Raw genomic sequence first — 19,675 nt, 5'->3', positions numbered from 1 at the left:
GTCACTGCAGGGTGCATAAAGCTATGTTTAAGATTACACAAAAAATGAATTGTAATGTGCCGTCTATTGGCCAGCCGCCCCTGGGTGTGTCCTTACAAAAGCGGTTTATTCAGTGTATAGTGAAGCCTCTTCTCTATTGACATCCATTCATAAAAAAATGAATTTTTTTTTGTAGTGCTCCCCAGATCTGTGTCTTGGTTAAATCCTGTCTCTTAGCTCTACAGGCAGTTCATTTGACCTCATGACTTGGTTTTTGCTTTGATAGGCATTTTCAGCTGTTAGACCTTTTATTGAGAGGTGTGTGCCTTTCCAATTCATACCCAATTACCCATTCAGTTGAATTTGCCACAGGTTAATTAACGAAATTGGAATGCTCCATGAGCTAAATTTCATTCTGATTCATTAACCGATCTTTTTTTTTTTTTTTTGCAACATTAATTTGTCACTTGAAATTATGTAATTAAAACCATTTTTATTTGAAGCGTCAAGTTACTACCTTCAGAAGGTGCTTCACTCTATTTTGATCACTACCGTAGACATCAGCGTTTATATCCTATAACTTATTTTCCAGTATAGGCTACTTCTGTGATAATGTTTATAACACAAAAATAATGACACCACACAGCCTTTCCCCTGTCCTGAGTGTGGAAAGATTTACACTCTTAAAGGAAACCTTAAGACTCACATGAGGATTCACACTGAAGAAAAGCCTTTCACGTGTTCTCAGTGTGGAAAGAGTTTCATACATAAAGGACACCTTAATTGTCACATGAAAATTCACAAAAGAGGGAACGATTTAAAATGTCAGCGGTGTGGAAAGACTTTTAAAGACAAGAAACATCTTACAAGGCATGTAAAGATTCACAGAGGAGAGAAGCTTTTCATGTGCCATCACTGTGGAAGAACTTGTACAGGCAAAGCCAACCTTAAAGTTCACATGCGAATTCACATTGGAGAGAAGCCTTTCAGCTGCCCTCAGTGTGGAAAGAGTTTCACACATAGAGGAAACCTTAAGTCTCACATGAGACTTCACACTGGAGAGAGACCTTACAAGTGTCTTCAACTAGGGTCATGTATAGAGAGTGACTAAATATAGGCTCTTGTCTGTAGGCTATATAGTTTTCCTCCCATAGAGCATATTATAAAGAAAAAGCTTAACGTCAATGCAGTAAGACGGTGATATTTAAACTCAGTAGCCAATACACCTTATTGAACATGCAACGCGCTATTGCACTAATGGTTTTCTATGGGTGTTGTTCATAATCTGATGTAATCTGTTTGCCTCTATAAAGTATATGCTTTATTAATAAGGTAGGCTATATTGTGTACTAAATTTGGTGCTTCAATATCATTCACATTATAAGCGCCTTAAATGCACTTGATTACGCTGCCGTTGTCTGTTTTAGCAGAATACTGCCATCTAGTGGTAGCAGGTTTTCTCAGACATCTGTGTGTGGATCGTGCAAGTTGGGCGAAACCAGCGAAATGAAAGTCTCAAAATCCAAATGAATCAAATAGGATCGACTCAGAAACGAGTCAATGAATGCACACGTCACCTCATCCACAAATGCACATCTTACTCGTTGCATGCACAAATTCTGGCCTACATTAATACAAAATCGAGGTTTTGTATTAACAACTATGTCTCTATTTGTACAAATGCTGCACATGCATGTGATTTTGGATTTTGCACACACAAGTTGTATTGTATTAGTTTAAATGTAGTGACACACATTTGTGAATTTGTCAAATAGATGGGTAGTTGTGCACACATTAAAAATTAGCACCAGGCCTATTCATTTTGTTTGCGTGTGGGTTGTGAAATGCTTAAAAACCGCGAAAAGAAAGTCTCAAAATCCAAATGAATCAAATGAGATCGACTCAGAAAAGACGTCAATGAATGCACGCGTGTCACCTGATCCACACATGCACATCTTCTTTGTTGCATGCGCAAATTATGATACACTAATACAAAGGAAAACATTTGTATTCACAAAAATGTCTCTATTTGTACAAATTGCTACACATTCATTCAATTTTGCATTTTGCACACGCAAGTTGAAAGGCATGGATAAAACATTTCTGCAACATTTATCAAGTTCATTGATAAGTGTGCTTGCACGTGTTAATCATTTAGATACTATTTTCATCCCATATTGTTGCGCTTATAGTCAAATCACACGAAAATATGGTCACAACGTCCGTCTTGCTACACAGTAAAAAACGCAGTGTCACTGTTAATTTTAACACTACTCCATATCATATGGTCCCAGTGTATCTAGTGTAAAAAGTACACCGTTTGTAGTGTTGAACTTAAAGTGTGTTAATATAACACCTTTCAGTGTAGAAAAATTACACTCCGAGTGTAAAGTGTTACACTTACAATTGTTGTTTAAGTTTTACACTATGGGGTTTTAACACCCCTGGTGTTGATTTAATTCCACTGGATTACACTATGAGTGTTATTAATAAAGTATTCTGTTCAGTGCAAAAAAATGTACACTATTATATATCAAGAGTATTCAGACAGATGTATAACTCCAAAGTTTATTAACAAATGGGCAAAATGGCTCCTTTAAAACATAATGCCAGTTGTGTAAAGGTCAAATGATCACATTCACGAAGTGTTACACAGAAGGAAAAAAAGTCAATAAAATGAATCAATGAATAAAAATAAAAAATCACACTCAAAGTCAGCTCTCCAACTGGCCGTCTTTATATTAGTTTTCCACAATACAATCAACCCAAATGGCAATATTTTTAGGCAGACAATAGGTCCAAATTTACCTTTTTGAAGACGACAAGGTGTTGTTCAGCTTGATATGAGGATATCTTTCCAGGTCTCTTGCAGCCTTGTGGTGATGATGGAATCAAATCAAGGAGGAGACTAATTGATGCAAGATCGCTGCCCCATTCTAAATCACAGAATTTATGACACGTCACAATAACGTGACAACTTCAGCAAAAAATGCATGAACGCCTATAGATAATCTTATTCTGAACTATAGTCTAACCTGAATCATCAGTTTCATCATCTTTCACAGCAGATTCTGCAGAGTCAATCAGGGAAGGTCTTGGGAGAAGCCTTTTCAGGAACTTAGCTGAGGTCTCCAAAAAATCAAAACAAACAAAACAAAAACATCATCAAACAGTTACATAGCATAATGACAACCATACCTCTCTCAGGAACCATTCTGTTCAGATGATTGTGTAGTCACAGAGTAGTGCCATTCACACCTGGCATTAACATTCATCTTGGGAGAGGCACAAGTGAACAACTCGAAGTACAGGTGTAAAAGCACCCAAGACACATTGAGATTCGATTGTTCTGATGAGGTCTAGGCCACGTTCTTATATTAAATGGTTAGTTTCACTCAAAATTTATTCTGTAATTTACTCACACCCTCATGTCGTTCCAAACCCGCAAGACTTTCTTTCGTCTTTGAAACACAAATGAAGATCTTTTTGATGAAATCTGAGAGCTTTCTGTCCCTCCACTGACAGCTACGCAACTACCACTTTGATGCTTCAAAAAGTTCATCTTAAAATTAATCCATATGAACCAAGCAGTTTAGTCCACATTTTCTTTTGCTTCGGTTTATGTTATTTGATTAATGTTTATATGTGAATAAAAGTCTAAATTCAATCTCATCACAAAGCGATCGAGTCTCTTCCGAAAATTTGGACTAAACCGCTCAATTCATTTGGGTTATTTTTATGATCTCTTTATGAACTTTTTGAAGTGTCAAAATGGTAATTGCGTGGAGTGTCAATGGAGGGACAGAAATCGCTCAGATTTCAAATATATTCATTTGAGTTTCGAAGATAAACGAAAGTCTTTTCATGACATGAGTGTGAGAAATGACAACAATTTTACACTTTTAGGTCAACTAACCCTTTAACCTTTTGTTTTAGTGATCATGAATTATGACAATCAAGACACATCAATCACCCAAGACACATGTAAATTCCAGGTCTGAACAAAGGCATTGTGTGGTTGCCCAGTTAGGTTAAAATTTTTCATGTTCATTCGTCATGTAATACAATTTGTACTGGACAAAGAATAAAATATAATGACACTCACAATTCTAGATTCATCTTCAGCATTCTGTTGCTTTCTTCTTCATTTCTGTTGCAATCTCATGAGAGAAGCTTTCTTCACTTGACTAGTCTAGGCCAAATCTATTGAAAAAGTATGAAAAAATATGTCAGTTGAGGCTAATATTTCCAAAATTCAGTAATGCAATAGAATTTGAATTAGGGCTGTAAATATGGTAAAATAATTGTGATTACCCTTAATTTTGATTATGCTGAGAGCTTTCTATAAAGCATGGGTGTCAAATTGTAAAATTATTTATATTCATATATTCACATCCACACTTGAATATTCCCATATTCAAGTTAATAGACACAACGTGGAGGCCTGAAACAGTTTAAATATGCATTTAATCTGATTATTAAATACATTTTATATAATTTAAATGAGTAAATTGAGTAATAAGGCATCTTAAATTGAACTTGGTGTCCTACATTAGATTTTAAGACATGTTTAGAATTGTTTAATTTATTTATAATGTGAACAGAAAATACATATTCATATTAATAAAATACAGACAGATCATTTATCCCAAAATAACATGCAGTATGAAATTGATAAAGAATGATTTCAAGCTAAACCTGTTTGCTCTGCCAGTGCTGCTTACGCAAATACCTGTAAACTGAATTGGAAGACAGACGGATTTACAGATTAGCTTTAACTCACTTTCACAATGTTTGAATTTAACAGTCATAAAAAAAACTTGATGGTATTAAGTTTGTCTTGACTCTATGCAGATATGACAACATGATATTCAGTGCTAAGAACGTGATGTAATTCACAAAGGGCGAATAAAACGTTTTTAAACGCTTCCCCACCTCAGTCTACAAAAAAGACTGCATTTGTTGTTTACACTGCGCGCTACAAGACACTTAAACACGCTGTTAATAATAATGCGCAAACAAAAACGGAATTGTTAATGTCATGTAGGCCTATAACACAGCCACTTTTATACACACAAAACAAATATAAAATTACCATTTGAAGAATTCTCTCATCTGCGCAGAAAAATAGCCCAAATGGTGCTGGCTTCAGACCTCCTCATCAACTTCAGTGCCAGGCTCGTCGTAAAACCGGGCCTCGGCGCGACTGGAGGAGGGTATGCTAGGCATACTTTCATGAAGACTGTCAACAAACCAAAATGAAAGAAGCTAAATATATATATATATATATATATATATTCCCAAATAAGGTTTTCTCCTGTAAATTCTGAAATTATTTCATATTGTTTATATGAATATGTTTTGGATAGAGGAGGGACTGGTTGGTTGATTGTGTCGAAGAGCTTTGTAATTGTGTGTAATTGTTTGATGTTATTTTGAGGACCCCCTCGAAAACGAGATGTTCCATCTCAAGGGGTTATCCTTAATAAAAAAAATAAAAATAAAGAAAATATAACAAATTGTAAGCACATTCCAACAAATTTATTTTAACGCAAAATCACCTTCATCCAGGAAATCAAATCGGCATGAGAAACTTTCACATTCTTCTGTAACAGTTCATCTCTGCATCTCTTGACCTTGACGAGCTTCCTAGTCCTGACAAAAACGCGCAGTTAATCTTTCCAAATGTGTTCACCCCCATATTTTACTAACAATGTTAACAAATGTATTTACAATTTAATCTTAGAAAGAGAAAGGCAATTCAACATACTGTCTCGGTCGCATGATGAAGATAAAATGGCGTTGTCGTCTTTCGAGGCAGCAGTCATTCGATGAGCGGAGTCAATAGGCTACATTTCGGCCCGTTCTTTTGCACTTTCAGTGTAAAATAAAATTACACTGTGTTTAAAATTTTACTGTGTAGCCACGTATTCACGTAAACACACATCTGGCATGTCCGCATGCTGTCAACGGTAACGCATGGGATTAATGTTTTTTTCAGTTTAATGCTAAAAAAATATTTAATCCAATTAACGCAGCATCCGTTTTTTTCTGTCATCCTTTGGTGGTTAGCGCTACGTTATATGATCACATTCTTCTTCTTCGTGCAAATGCTTTTAAACCATTCAAGTGCAACATCTCAAAAGAGAATGCGCCGTCTTTCATTCCCGCCTACATGTAGAAATCAAATCTTCAAGCTGTTTAATCATTTTTCTACCACAGAACGAAAAATCAAGCTGAATTCTTGTTGTTTTTTGGAAAACGACTGAAAAAAAAAAAAAAAAAAAAAAAAAAAAACTACTGAAAGAATGGTCAGTGTACACGGACACGGACCACACCTGTAAAAAAATTGGACCACACCCACACAGAAGTGAAAGTCAAAAAGAAAACGAAAGAGAACACGTCGTGAGGAAGAATATTTCACTGTCTAACAGCTCAAATAGACGATACACAACACCTCTTTGTCTGAACGATTTGCATCGACTTGGGATCGTGTTAAGAAGGGACAATAATTGGATTCATTAATTAAAAAAATGCTCAAGCTTGCGTATCTGCTGTCATGCTTGACAGTTGTCAATGCAGGTACGTTTATTTAATGCTTTCCTATCCACCTTATTTTGCAACGCGGAAGTAAGCTGTTTTCTGTTTGATGTGTGAGAAGAGTAAAACTATTTGTGCTACAGACAAGTGTGTTTATAATTACGACAATAGGCTACATGGTAAGAAATAGGTACCAGTTTGCAACAGCAAAACGAGCTGTTGTACAGCTAAAAATAACTGAAAGTGGACACCACCACACACATAAATCGCCGCTGCGCCCGATCTTAAAAATAAGGTAGGCCTAAATAGCCTATACATGTAATAGACAACAAAATGAGGCATAAGGATTTTCACTCAAATATAACAGGTTCTCATAAAGGAAAATCCATCCAAACTAATTGAATATAAAGGATTTATTTAGAACAATTATATTAACAACTTAGACAACATTCAAACATAAAAATGAACATAAAATAGTGGAAAATTTGTAAAACGACTTAAGATACTAAAATTTTAAAAAATTAATTGTTAGCTTTATATTCATAACCACCACTCCCTGCTCTCCCTGGTGCTTGTTTAAAATGACCAGAAATTTAATTTTTTATTTCCCATTCAGTCGCCGAAGGAAAGTTGGTCATCACTGCGTCTGTCAAATAAGAAAAAGAAAAATATTATTGCTCAAGAAAAGCATTGTTGACAATAATTTTTAACTAATTACAGTCATTCACTTTTGCTAGGTTGCACACTAGAGCTGGCCAATATAGAGTTAACGGAATATAGATTGAGACTATATAATTTATATCAATATTATTAATAAATTAATATCAATAATTGAAATTATATATATATATTTTTTTTAGGGGTGTAACGATACACGTATTGAACGATTCTGTACGAGGCTTTTGGTTCGATTTCAGTATGGATTTTTAAACAGAACTGTTCATTAGACAATTTTTCCTGCTAACCAAAATTTTTTAATTACAAATGTAGGCACGTCAAAAAGCCTGCTCTTAATGTAAGAGAAATCATAACAAATCGTGACAACAATCATGCTCTTTCAGGTAGTGACCATATAGACCTGCATTATATGACTGACTGACAAGAACGGTTTGACCCTAAAATATCAAAATTAAAACTACTGCGGAAACAAAGACACCTCCATCTTGAATGCCCTTAAAGGGACACTTCACCCATGGGAACATTGATCTTCATTGAAAGTGGGTCATATATGTAGTCGAAATGTAAAATAAATTTTGAATTTGGTGCCTTCTTGACCGAGGAAAGAAAGAAAGTAACTTCAGGACGCATTTGTATGAAAGACAACAACTCCCACAATGCACCACATTGCACAGCTGCGCAAGCCACTCCCACTAATCCAGAACAGCATATGAATCACTCATCCGTCCATAAGGCTAGCTACCTACAACCGGAGCTTGAAATTCATTTCACACAAAATGTCTAACGTTAGTTATTTGGCGAACTCATTAATGAATTACTCCTCATTTGTATTTCTTTCGAAATGGTGAATTATTGCATGGTAACGTTACCGGGATGTTCAGTCAGATGCGGTGCGACCGTGCGAAACTAGGATGGTTCACAACACAAACGTCCGTGTCCTCGTCTGATTCAGAGATTTCGTCTAGGAGAAATTCTTTGCCGCAGACGGACTCTATCTCTGTGTTCGTAGCGGTTCGTAGTTGCATAGTGAGATCACCGGCGCCACCAGTCCGCCCTAACTCGAGCCAGTCTGGGCTTCTCGTCCGCGACAGGCAGGTCTTCCGCCTCGGCTGCTCTTCGCTATAATGTGGCTTGTAAAGGTAGCCACAAACACCCGATTCGAGCAGCAGACTTCCGAAATCCTCTTCTTCTACATCATATTGAGTAACGTTACCCTCCGCTATTGTCATATCTTCACAGCTGGCTCCACAGTGCCTGTTAGCTTAGCTTCCAAACAAGATGGAGGATATTGCTTTCAGTTTCAGAAAGTGAAGTCCCACCCACTGATCTGTAATAGGTCTGTAGCGTGAGCGGGTCCCGCCCCCTGGAATAATGAGGAGCTAGTGTTTGTAGTCTCTACACTTTTCAATGAAATGTGACTTCCTGCTTATTATGACGCAAAATGATGATTTTTACGTCATAATAAGCAGGAAGTAAAACACTTAAATCCTTATTTCTCCCATCTCAGGGAAAAATGAACGAAAAATCCACGTTTATTATAATATATGACTGGGTTTCTAACAATACAAAGCTTAATGCAAATGGGTGAAGTGTCCCTTTAAGGTAAGCTAAAACATACCAAAATTTAATTTCAAAGCAAACTATCCCTATAAATCATTCTTTATCACTTACTCATATAACTCTAATAATCATAAAAAGATACTTATAGGGGTAGTTCACTTAAAAAGAAAAAAAAAATCATGTAATCATTTACTCACTTTCACTTGGTTCCAAACCTGTATGGCTTTCTTCTGTTGAACACACACAAAAAATATATATTATGAATAATGTTGGTAACAAGACATTTAATGGTAGTCAGTGACAAGTGTTCTGTATATTCAATTGCTGTACTTTGTTGACTGATTGCTGGATAATTTGCGATAGTGTCTTTAAAGTGGATTACATCACTCCAGTTCTGATGTTTTTACACTGGCTATCTGTCTGTCAAAGAATTCATATCAAAATACTACAGTTAGTTAGCCTGACGTCGTCATACTCAATTCTAGTCAGAATGTGAGTCTGATACTTTTCCATAGAGATTTGATTATGGGGCGTGTCTCAACCAAACCAGGAAAAAAAAAAAACTCTGCACTCAATTGGATAGACCTACAACCAATCAGAGCAACGGAGTAAATTACGCATGTTCTTCATTCATATTTTCAACCAACAAAATGTCGCGGCTCTCTGTTCCTCTTTTAAAATGAATGCGCTGTCGATATAACAGACGCGATGGCGTAATCTACACATGATGTTTCATAAACAAAGTTCGGGAGGAGCACGTACAAATAATCAATCCAATATAAACTTGTCATCAAACAATACCATGTCTAACGTTACCCTATCTATCAGCATGAGGAAGCATATTCACTCTGTAAACTTACCTAACACTCCCTGACAGTTTTTCAGCATCCCTCCACCACCCCGAATCCTCACTCTTGTCTTGTTCTCTCACAACCAGGAATACGGGGGAGCATGGCTACCGAGCCCACAGCCCTCTCCTCGGACAGCACGTCATATACGCATTTATTCTATCGACTTATTTGTGTGAAATCTTATAAACGCATTTATTCTATCTGACTTATTTGTAAATGTGAACTCGTGAAATCTCAATTCTCCAGCAGCAGTCGTCTTTGTTGTAAACTAATTCAAATCAAGCGCTCTTTGGTGACGTGGACGATTACGTTGCATTGCTCATCTGTCCATCATCGTATAAAGCCCGCCCTGACAATTTGATTGGTCCGAACAATTTTTGTTCGGGCATAATAGCTCCTCAACGGAGCGAGTCCAGACCGAACTTCCCGACCAAAAAATATTGTGGGCGGGGTTCGGGCTGGCACCCAGGCTAACAGTTAGTTATTAAATTAACATTTTAAGGCCAAAGTAAATTTCTAATCTTCTGATGCATTATGAACCATCCAGAGCAGACCTCTCGGGTCATCTGGGACAGTAGCCACTAGCCAGCTACTTTTATATCCCCAAAGTCAAAAGAAAACATGGAGAAGCAGCATTCAGTTTTTATGCACCATATATCTGAAACAAATTCACTGAAAACTGAATGTATGCTGCATATTTGAATTCTTTTAAATCAAGTTTAAAGACTTTACTGTTTGCCACTACCTTTTATTAATTGGAAAGGAACAAATATTTTTTTTATAATTTCTTTTCATGTTGCATATGTTGCTGTTAAGTTTTATGTAAAGTACTTTGAAAATTTGCATTAAATCAAAAACTATTATTACTTACTCTAATCTAATATAAAAACTAAAATATATTAGTATCTTTAATAATAAAATGATAAGTTTCATATAGTTTCATGAAACTTCTCATTTTAAAAATAAAATAAGTTTCATAGTTTCATGCTTACCACCTTGAATTTAGATACATTTTAGATTAAAGTCCCTGTAAAGACAATTCTACAAAAAAATTCTAAACACATTATAAGTGCTAGAAATGTATTGCTAAAACATGTTACAAAGACTGAGAACTGTGAAGTACTGAATTGTGGAGTTAGACCGTTTAACAGTTTTTCACCCTTGCTGTGAGCCGGATTTTTTGGGCGGGGCTAAAACGGGGGCTCGATGACGCACTGCGACCCCCTAAGCTTGATTGGGCCCCTACTTGATGACGCACGGAGTCACTAAGCCTATCGCTCAATCGCGAGTTACTATCAGACAGCCTACAGTTTGCTAGCTACTATGCCCACGGCTCTGGCTATGCCTTCGTCATGTAAATGCGTATTCCCTTGATGCAATCACTTAGAAAACAGATCGGTGTCCTTATTTAAATTTCCGAAAAATTATCATATCAAGAAGAGGTGGATTTATCTTGTGAAGAGCTAACGTTACCTTGATGGAGAGCTGATGATCACCACCACCACACCCGCCTCTGTAGAGATCAGGATAGTTTACTTTCGTTGGAGACAACTGGAATTCACTGATAATCCGCTGTTACTGGTGAATGGGGCCGAACCGACTATCTCCCGCTGTCCGCTTCGGCCTTCATCCTCCCGTCGCGCCGACATGCACGAGCTGTGCGCGAGTCATATTTCCCGCGAGTGGGCGTGGTTTCAGCGCAGCCAGCGGACACGCCCCCAGCGTTTGAGAGCTGAGACTACTGCTCATTTTTTCGAGATTTTGATAGCTTATTTTATTTACTTGGCGGCTTTTTTAATCATTGAAATTGGGCTGGGTGGCTAATAACACATTTTTCGGTGGTATGACAAACTCAGAACACATACTTAATTTTGACTTTACAGGGACTTTAAGGGCACAGTTGCAATAACACGTGCAGGTAACGTTAACTTGTTGGAGAAAAATAGTAGGCTTACTCTGCATTGGTAATGTTAAAATGTCACGGTCTACACATTATAAAAACTAACTACTTTAAACAATAAACATAACAAAAATAACACGCATACTTACAAGATCGAAGTAGAAATTTGAAGGTTTTCAGAGTGTCGCTCGCCCGTTGCTCTCCGACAGCTGCCTCGTGTAAAATAAAATTGAAAATGGAGGAAATATGTATCGCGAGATCTGGCTAAAGTGATCTAGTCGCGCAATGCCAGTAGTCCCAGTAGTCATGTCTCAGTAGTGTTTCGATTGTGCCATCTAGCGGTTGAGAAATGCCATTGCATTTGATTTAATTTGAAATGATAGACAGCCATATCGTAGATTATGTATGAATGTTATGTTTATGTGTGACAGCAAACATTAAGCTGTGTGAGCGAAAACATTTTTAAGACTAATATTCTTATACTATATCGCTGGTCTGAATCTGGGCTATAGCCAAGCCGTACGTAGACCAGATTGCTTTGATTTCGCCAGGTGGGCTAAAGCAGACCGCATATAGCCCGTCCAATTCAGAGCTAAATCGTGACTACAGATCGACCATGTCTTGAAATGACACATTGAACCTTGTAGATATCATTACCAATGCGAACATGATGCAATATCAACCATTTCATGCACTGCCTGGCAAAAAACTACAATTAATCAGTTTTGACTAAAAGTGGGCTACAATAGCCGGGTCTGAATATGAGCTAAATCGTGGCTACGCATAGCCTACACATATAACATGTAAAATAAAGCAAACCAAACAACTTGTAATCACAGTAGACTTTGCTTACATGATGGAATATCATACATCTCACAAGTTATTTTGGAAAAAAATACATTTATCCAGATTAAATGTTATTTGGGCTAAAAGTGGGTTACGCATAGCCGGGTCTGAATACGAGCTAAATCGTGGCTACGCATAGCCTACACATATAACATGTAAAATAAAGCAAACCAAACAACTTGTAATCACAGTAGACTTTTTCTTATTTGACAGACGCAGTGATGACCAACTTTCCTTCGGCGACTGAATGGGAAATAAAAAATTTAATTTCTGGTCATTTTAAACAAGCACCAGGGAGAGCAGGAATGGTGGTTATGAATATAAAGCTAACAATTAATTTTTAAAAATTTTAGTATCTTAAGTCGTTTTACAAATTTTCCACTATTTTATGTTCATTTTTATGTTTGAATGTTGTCTAAGTTGTTAATATAATTGTTCTAATAAATCCTTTATATTCAATTAGTTTGGATGGATTTTCCTTTATGAGAACCTGTTATATTTGAGTGAAAATCCTTATGCCTCATTTTGTTGTCTATTACATGTATATGTAGTGTAATTGATGTCTATTCTTGGGCTATGGTTAGACGTCTATTAGATTTTCACTGACAGCCCAAATTCAGCCTTGGTTTAGCCTAGACCCATATTGCCTGTCTATTAGACGTATATATGTAGTCGTTTAATAGCCGTATAATTAATGACTAGTTCTTGGGCTATGGTTAGACGTCTATTCTTGGGCTATGGTTAGACGTCTATTCTTGGGCAATGGTTAGACGTCTATTAGATTTTCACTGACAGCCCAAATTCAGCCTTGTTTTAGCCTAGACCCATATTGACTGTCTATTAGACGTATATATGTAGTCGTTTAATAGCCGTCTAATTAATGATTAGTTCTTGGGCTATGGTTAGACGTCTATTCTTGGGCTATGGTTAGACGTCTTTTCTTGGGCTATGGTTAGACGTCTATTCTTGGGCTATGGTTAGACGTCTTTTCTTGGGCTATGGTTAGACGTCTTTTCTTGGGCTATGGTTAGACGTCTATTCTTGGGCTATGGTTTGACGTCTATTCTTGGGCTGTGGTTAGACGTCTATTAGATTTTCACTGACAGCCCAAAATTAGCCTGATTTTAGCCTAGACGTCTAGGCTATGTTTAGACGTCTATTAGACGCAAAATTGCTTGCTGGGATATGTAGTGTAATTGATGTCTATTCTTGGGCTATGGTTAGACGTCTATTAGATTTTCACTGACAGCCCAAATTCAGCCTTGGTTTAGCCTAGACCCATATTGCCTGTCTATTAGACGTATATATGTAGTCGTTTAATAGCCGTATAATTAATGACTAGTTCTTGGGCTATGGTTAGACGTCTATTCTTGGGCTATGGTTAGACGTCTATTAGATTTTCACTGACAGCCCAAATTCAGCCTTGTTTTAGCCTAGACCCATATTGACTGTCTATTAGACGTATATATGTAGTCGTTTAATAGCCGTCTAATTAATGATTAGTTCTTGGGCTATGGTTAGACGTCTATTCTTGGGCTATGGTTAGACGTCTATTCTTGGGCTATGGTTAGACGTCTATTCTTGGGCTATGGTTTGACGTCTATTCTTGGGCTATGGTTAGACGTCTATTAGATTTTCACTGACAGCCCAAAATTAGCCTGATTTTAGCCTGATTTTAGCCTAGACGTCTAGGCTATGTTTAGACGTCTATTAGACGCAAAATTGCTTGCTGGGTATTATCTTAATGAATAATGCAACAAGGACAAATCATGTAAACTGCCTTGTTTGTTTATTCAGAATGAAATGGATTGCAAATGGATCCAAATGAAGAAACGTAAAAAAAAAAAAAAAGTGAACAATGACGAACACAGAAAATGAACAAGAATGAACTTTGGATGGCCTAGGAGGAGTATGCCTAGTAGGCCACAACTCTAATTTAATTCAACAAGGTTTTAGAATATAGAATATTTTTTAAACAAAATAAATATTTTTAAAGTTTATTATCCGTGATGCGTGAGAGTGGAGGATACGCTGAGCATGACATGTTCATGACGTGTTGCATTTTGTAACACAAGTGCTCAATCAAGGGCCGGCCCGGGTCGGGTCAAGTTTGGGCTCGGGCAGAGAATCTAAGCTCTGATTTATCTGATCCTGTCCATTAACTTTGATCCATGTAGGCCTACGGCTTTTCAGAATGTCACCAAGTACAAATATTTATGTAATTTTTCAGCGCGAAAACTCTAGCTAGCTAGCTGGAAACAATGAAAAGGGTCCAGAGCAGCAAATGCAGTGAATGAAGTTCATGTTCTCATGATTTATTTTTATGAATAAAAATGTTTCAAAACATCCCCCCCCTCTGTTTTTTTTCACAAATCGCACCCTGCACGTATGTATGTATGTATGTGTGTGTGTGTGTGTGTGTGTGTTGTGTGTGTGTGTGTGTGTGTGTGTGTGTGTGAGTGATATATATTATTAACAGTGTTGACGTATCATGGTCTTGCATAAACTCAACTCTGGTCTTGGCTTGGACTTTTATTAGCTGATGATTCTTTCATCCGTTATCAGCATGGTTGAAAATGCTGCAATAACCATCCAAATCTTTTCTCTCAATCTCTTGATTCATCCTGTCTATTTTTGCTTCTCTGTTTCACTGTTCTGCATCAAGTACATGGTTCAGTGATTCTTAACAGAGGAACCTTACTTCTTGATTATTTTATTGTGGATGACAACTTTTCTAATTAACTTAGCAATTTATAATGTAATATTTATCACAAGTATATTGTTGTGGGTAACAAATAAACAAACAATCCTGAATAAGAGACAATACTAATTTACTTTAAGGTTTATTTTCTTGCAAGAAAAGGTCAGCAGTCATACAGTCACGAGTGACAGTGAGGGGAGGGCATCCTTCCTCTTTTATAGCCTCAACTCTCAGAATTTTGTCTCTCTAGTCTAAGCCAATGATGTTATTTTCAACCATAATGTGACAGGATGCCCTACAACACTCTTCTTTTCATATGATGGTCACACACATCTTAAAGATAAAATTTGTTCCACAATATTAATTTATAATGCCAGAGCCCAGAGGAAGATAAGTCTGGACTTATACTCATATGTTATGGTCTAATTTGACTAATCTGTACTAATATTTCTCGTCCTTGTGGATCCACAGGTTCTCACTCACTGATGGCTTTGGCAACATATATAGTTGGACAAACACCATTTCCTGAGTTCAGTGCTGTGGTGATGTTGGATGATCTGCAAATAGTATATTATGACTCAACCACATGGAAACCCATCTATCGCTCTCACAGTGATTCAAAATACTATGATGAAGAGCAAAAGGATGCTGGTGTTGTATTTCAAGACATGTATGATGACATGAAAAATACGGATTTTAATGTTAAGAAACACCTCAATCTCACAGATGGTGAGAACTAAAGCCTACATTATCAGCATTAACACATACTTAATTTAATAACAGATGTACTGTAGCCAGAGGTGTAAAGTCCAGGGGTCAGAAAGTAAAAGTCCTGCCATATGTTTATTCCACCCATGAACTGATTTCACTAATTAGTTCTATCTCCATGGCTGAAAAACTGCTAATTAGCAAATCCAGGTGATTGGAACAAAATACAGAGGAGGACTTTTACTTTCTGAACTTGGACTGACTGTAGCTTCTATGTGTTTTAATTATTTTATTAAAACTTTTGATGTAAGACCATAAAAGGGAAATCATAATGTGCAAAATATTCATTTTCAGTTTACTATGTTTTATATTGTGTCAGAGTGAGGACTAATTAAAAAAAAAAAACATTTTTCTTTTATTTTAAGGTGTACGTGTTCATCAGAGAGTTGTTGGATGTGAACTGTTGAATGATGATAAACCAGGTCCACTTCATTTCTGGGATGCTTTTGATGGGCAAAGTTGGGAGGAGTTCACCTATGACCTGGAACAAAACGATATTATCCATATGAAAAAGACATGGATTATACCATGGGACCAAGTACTGGCGTTATATACACGATTTATTTGGAAATATTTATCATCCTATTTGCATTAAAGTTTTGCGAAGGTACCTGTATTTGGAAAAGAACAATGTGAAGAGAAAAGGTGAGAGAATCAACCTGATTATCTTCAGTATAATTAAGATAGGAAAAAAAAGTTTATATTTTATATGATATATCATATTATATATGATTATATATTTTATATAATCAACAAATATGACCCAGACAGCAGTACTGACAGAAAATGTGTGCCTCTGAATGCGTTATGAAACATGAGAACCATAAATAAATAGCTAATGCAACAGTTAAACAACAGTAACACTTCTCATTATTCTCTGTAGTGAAACCCAGAGTCAGACTCAGGAGGAAGAAACTCCCAGACGCTCAAGGGCTTCAGATCAGCTGTCTGGCCACTGGCTTTTACCCCCGTCACATTAACCTGACCCTGTTCAGAGACGATCAGCCTGTGGATGATGATCAGATCACAGGAGGACAGATTCTGCCCAACGGAGACAGAACTTACCAGATGAGGAAGAGTTTAGTGATCAGCGATGAAGAACTACGTGAAGGACATAAATACAACTGTACAATGAAGCACCTCAATCTGGACAACAAACTGAACATTATATTTGGTAAATAAAAATTCCCAAACCAGCAAGCAAACAAACACAATGCCCTTTTTGATATCAACAACATAGATTTAAAAATAATAAAAACTATTTCAGTACATTTCTTTAGCTTTTGTATTTATTTATTATTTATTTTTTTACCACAATTTCAGATACAGATAAATATAACCCAGGAGGATCCGTCAGTCTGTCTGTAGTTATCAGTGTGCTGGTGTTAATGTGTGTGGCTGTTCTCATCGTAACTGCACTCATCATATGGAGGAAGAGACGTGCTGCTGGTAAATGTTTTACAGTCCAGTTCATTACGTTTGATGCTCAATTAGAAAATGAAACTTAAACATCATGTTTCTTTAGAAGAGACTCTTTCAATGTTTACCGTTTACAGTTTTGTGATTGTGACTTTTTATTCTTGTTTATTTCATCTTATCCAGGACAAGGCTCTGAGACGTCACTGAATAAATACTCCCCTACTCCATGTGAGTATACTGTGTTTTAAATGAAGTCAGCAATATGTTCATTTTAAGTTTAATTTTGGAAAATGTCTAGAAATTGAACCAAATGAATGTTTTATTGATTTCAGCCTCCTCATATGATGAAAATTGAGTCTATGTAATGCATTAAATTAAAAAGTCAAGACAACACATGGGAAAATGAGCATTTCGGGGAGTTTCCAAGATGATTACTTGATTGCACGTGTTTTGATCAGCTCTGCATTCCCAAGTACTTAAATTGACTTGTAACACTGTTGCAAAGAAGACTTTGAAAGATAGCTAACTCTAATAACACAGTGATTCTTCGGACACAACAATGGGTGGATCTGAAAAAAGGAAAAGTGCTAGAAAGAAGACTGGAAAGTCCAACCAAAGCGTAAATGCTAACACTGCTAGCAAAACTAGCAGCAGCACGCAGTGGCCGAAACTTTTATGAAGATCCCTTCAGTGATCTGATTACTGACAACTTGCATGATTATCTTTGACAAAACACTGATCTGGATGAATTTATACTGGTGGAGGAAGAATTTCCATCTCTCCCTGAAACTCCATGCAAGTCTCCATCCCCAAACAACATAGCACTGTAGACAGACACACAACGGTCATCCCCGCACAGATCTCAGAACTTTTCTGTGATAAAAAATTATAAAAATTTAATTTGAAATTGGATTTTTTTTGTTGTTTAAAGTATTGTAGTGAACTGGCAAAAATTAGGAAAATTGGTGAGGATAAAATTTTAGGTAAAATTTCCATCTTGTAAAAAAGTAGAAGAAATTTCTGAAATGGACAAAACAGAACTGACTGAGCAGAAACTTAAATTAAAGGAAATTTACAAAAGAATGGCTGAAGATCTTTATAAGATCTCAAACAAAATGGCTTGAAGAGGGCGAGAAGAGCTCTGCCTATTTTTTAGACTTAAGAGGCATGCAAGCCAAAAATAATTATATTGAGCAATTGAATATTAATGGTGATATTGCTGAGGACCCCAAAATCATTGCACATTTTTGTTGAGTTTTATAGTTATCTTTACACCTCAAACAATCTACTACTGAGTTTTCCGAGTCCTTGTCCAACATAAAGCAGTTTAGAGGATTCTATATGCGAAGCCCCTCTCAGATTAGAAGAAATTATTGATGCCATAAATTATTTGAAAAATAAGTCTCCAGGAATGGATGGTATAACTGCTGAATTTTATAAAGCATTTAGAAAGACCGTTGCTCCTTTTTTGTTCAAAGTTTTTATGGAGAGCCTTGAAAGAGCTTTGCTTCCTCCAACCCTGATGTGTCAAGGACTTATCACCCTCAAAACCAAATAAAGACCCCATTTTAATTGATAGTTGGCAGCCAAATATGTTGCTAAATAATGATTATAAAATAATTGCTTTGGTTTTATCGAAAAGACTGAAATGTTTTAAACAATCTGATTTGTTTAAAAAAGAAAAAGGCGCATCTTCAATAATATACGTTTGGTTTTGGATATTTTACATAGATCTCTAATGATTGTTTTGGACTATTATAAAGATTTCGAGTCTTTAGGAAAGCCCTTTAAAGGGAATTAAAAGGAATCAATACCAAAGTGATAAGTCAGTTAGCCGATGACACTGCCTTGTTTCTGAAGGATGTCTCTCGAGTAGATATTGCATTAGAAACTCTTAAGCCCTTTTCCAAAGCCTCAGGTCTTTATCTTAATATCAATTAAGTTGTTTTCTTGCTTTCTTGCTTTCTTTCTTTTCTTTTCCTTTTCTTTCCTTTTCTCTTTTTTTTGTAATTTTGTATGTTCTTCTTATGTAATATGGAAGTTACTCATGCTATTTGCTGATAATAAAGCATTAAAAAAAACTAGCATTTGCTTGGTGGATGTAATTTAGGTTGTTGTGAAAATGACCATTAAACGATGAAACCACAAAGGAATGTAACACAGGTAACGCGACTGTTTAACAGTTATACAAATATTTTTAAAGAATAATATCACTTTATTAGTTTTCTTTTCTTGCTGGTCAAAAGGAGATTTGTGTTTTATCCAAGCTCTTCTCACTCGCAACTTCAAGGCATCTGATATTGTCACATGTCCAATAAGAAAAATGTGCATCCTTATACAAATGCCCAAAGTGCATATATACAAATATGCCTTATACAAATGCCCCATACTGTGACATATTACTTTCAAAGAGAAACCTTTGCCATCAATAGA

At 36.4% G+C, this 19,675-nt stretch overlaps 1 long non-coding RNA gene and 1 pseudogene across 2 annotated transcripts; one reads left to right on the top strand and one right to left on the bottom strand.

Moving 5' to 3' along the window:
• Positions 1-6,344: 6,344 nt before the first annotated feature.
• Positions 6,345-18,364, top strand: LOC311278333 (DLA class I histocompatibility antigen, A9/A9 alpha chain-like; annotated as a pseudogene). Its single transcript, XR_014630337.1, has 7 exons — positions 6,345-6,561; positions 15,527-15,784; positions 16,189-16,468; positions 16,707-16,997; positions 17,147-17,272; positions 17,426-17,470; positions 17,575-18,364. The product of XR_014630337.1 is annotated as a DLA class I histocompatibility antigen, A9/A9 alpha chain-like (transcript).
• Positions 6,974-11,730, bottom strand: LOC311278338. Its single transcript, XR_014625412.1, has 3 exons — positions 11,658-11,730; positions 8,955-8,987; positions 6,974-7,165 (listed from the first exon to the last, which is right to left on the bottom strand). It is a non-coding gene; the product is annotated as an uncharacterized lncRNA (long non-coding RNA).
• Positions 18,365-19,675: the final 1,311 nt, after the last annotated feature.

Source organism: Rutilus rutilus (genome assembly GCF_951802725.1).
Source record: "Rutilus rutilus genome assembly, chromosome: 19".
Taxonomy (NCBI): domain Eukaryota; kingdom Metazoa; phylum Chordata; class Actinopteri; order Cypriniformes; family Leuciscidae; genus Rutilus; species Rutilus rutilus.
Note: the sequence above shows the minus strand (reverse complement) of the source record. Positions and strands in the feature narration are given on the sequence as shown.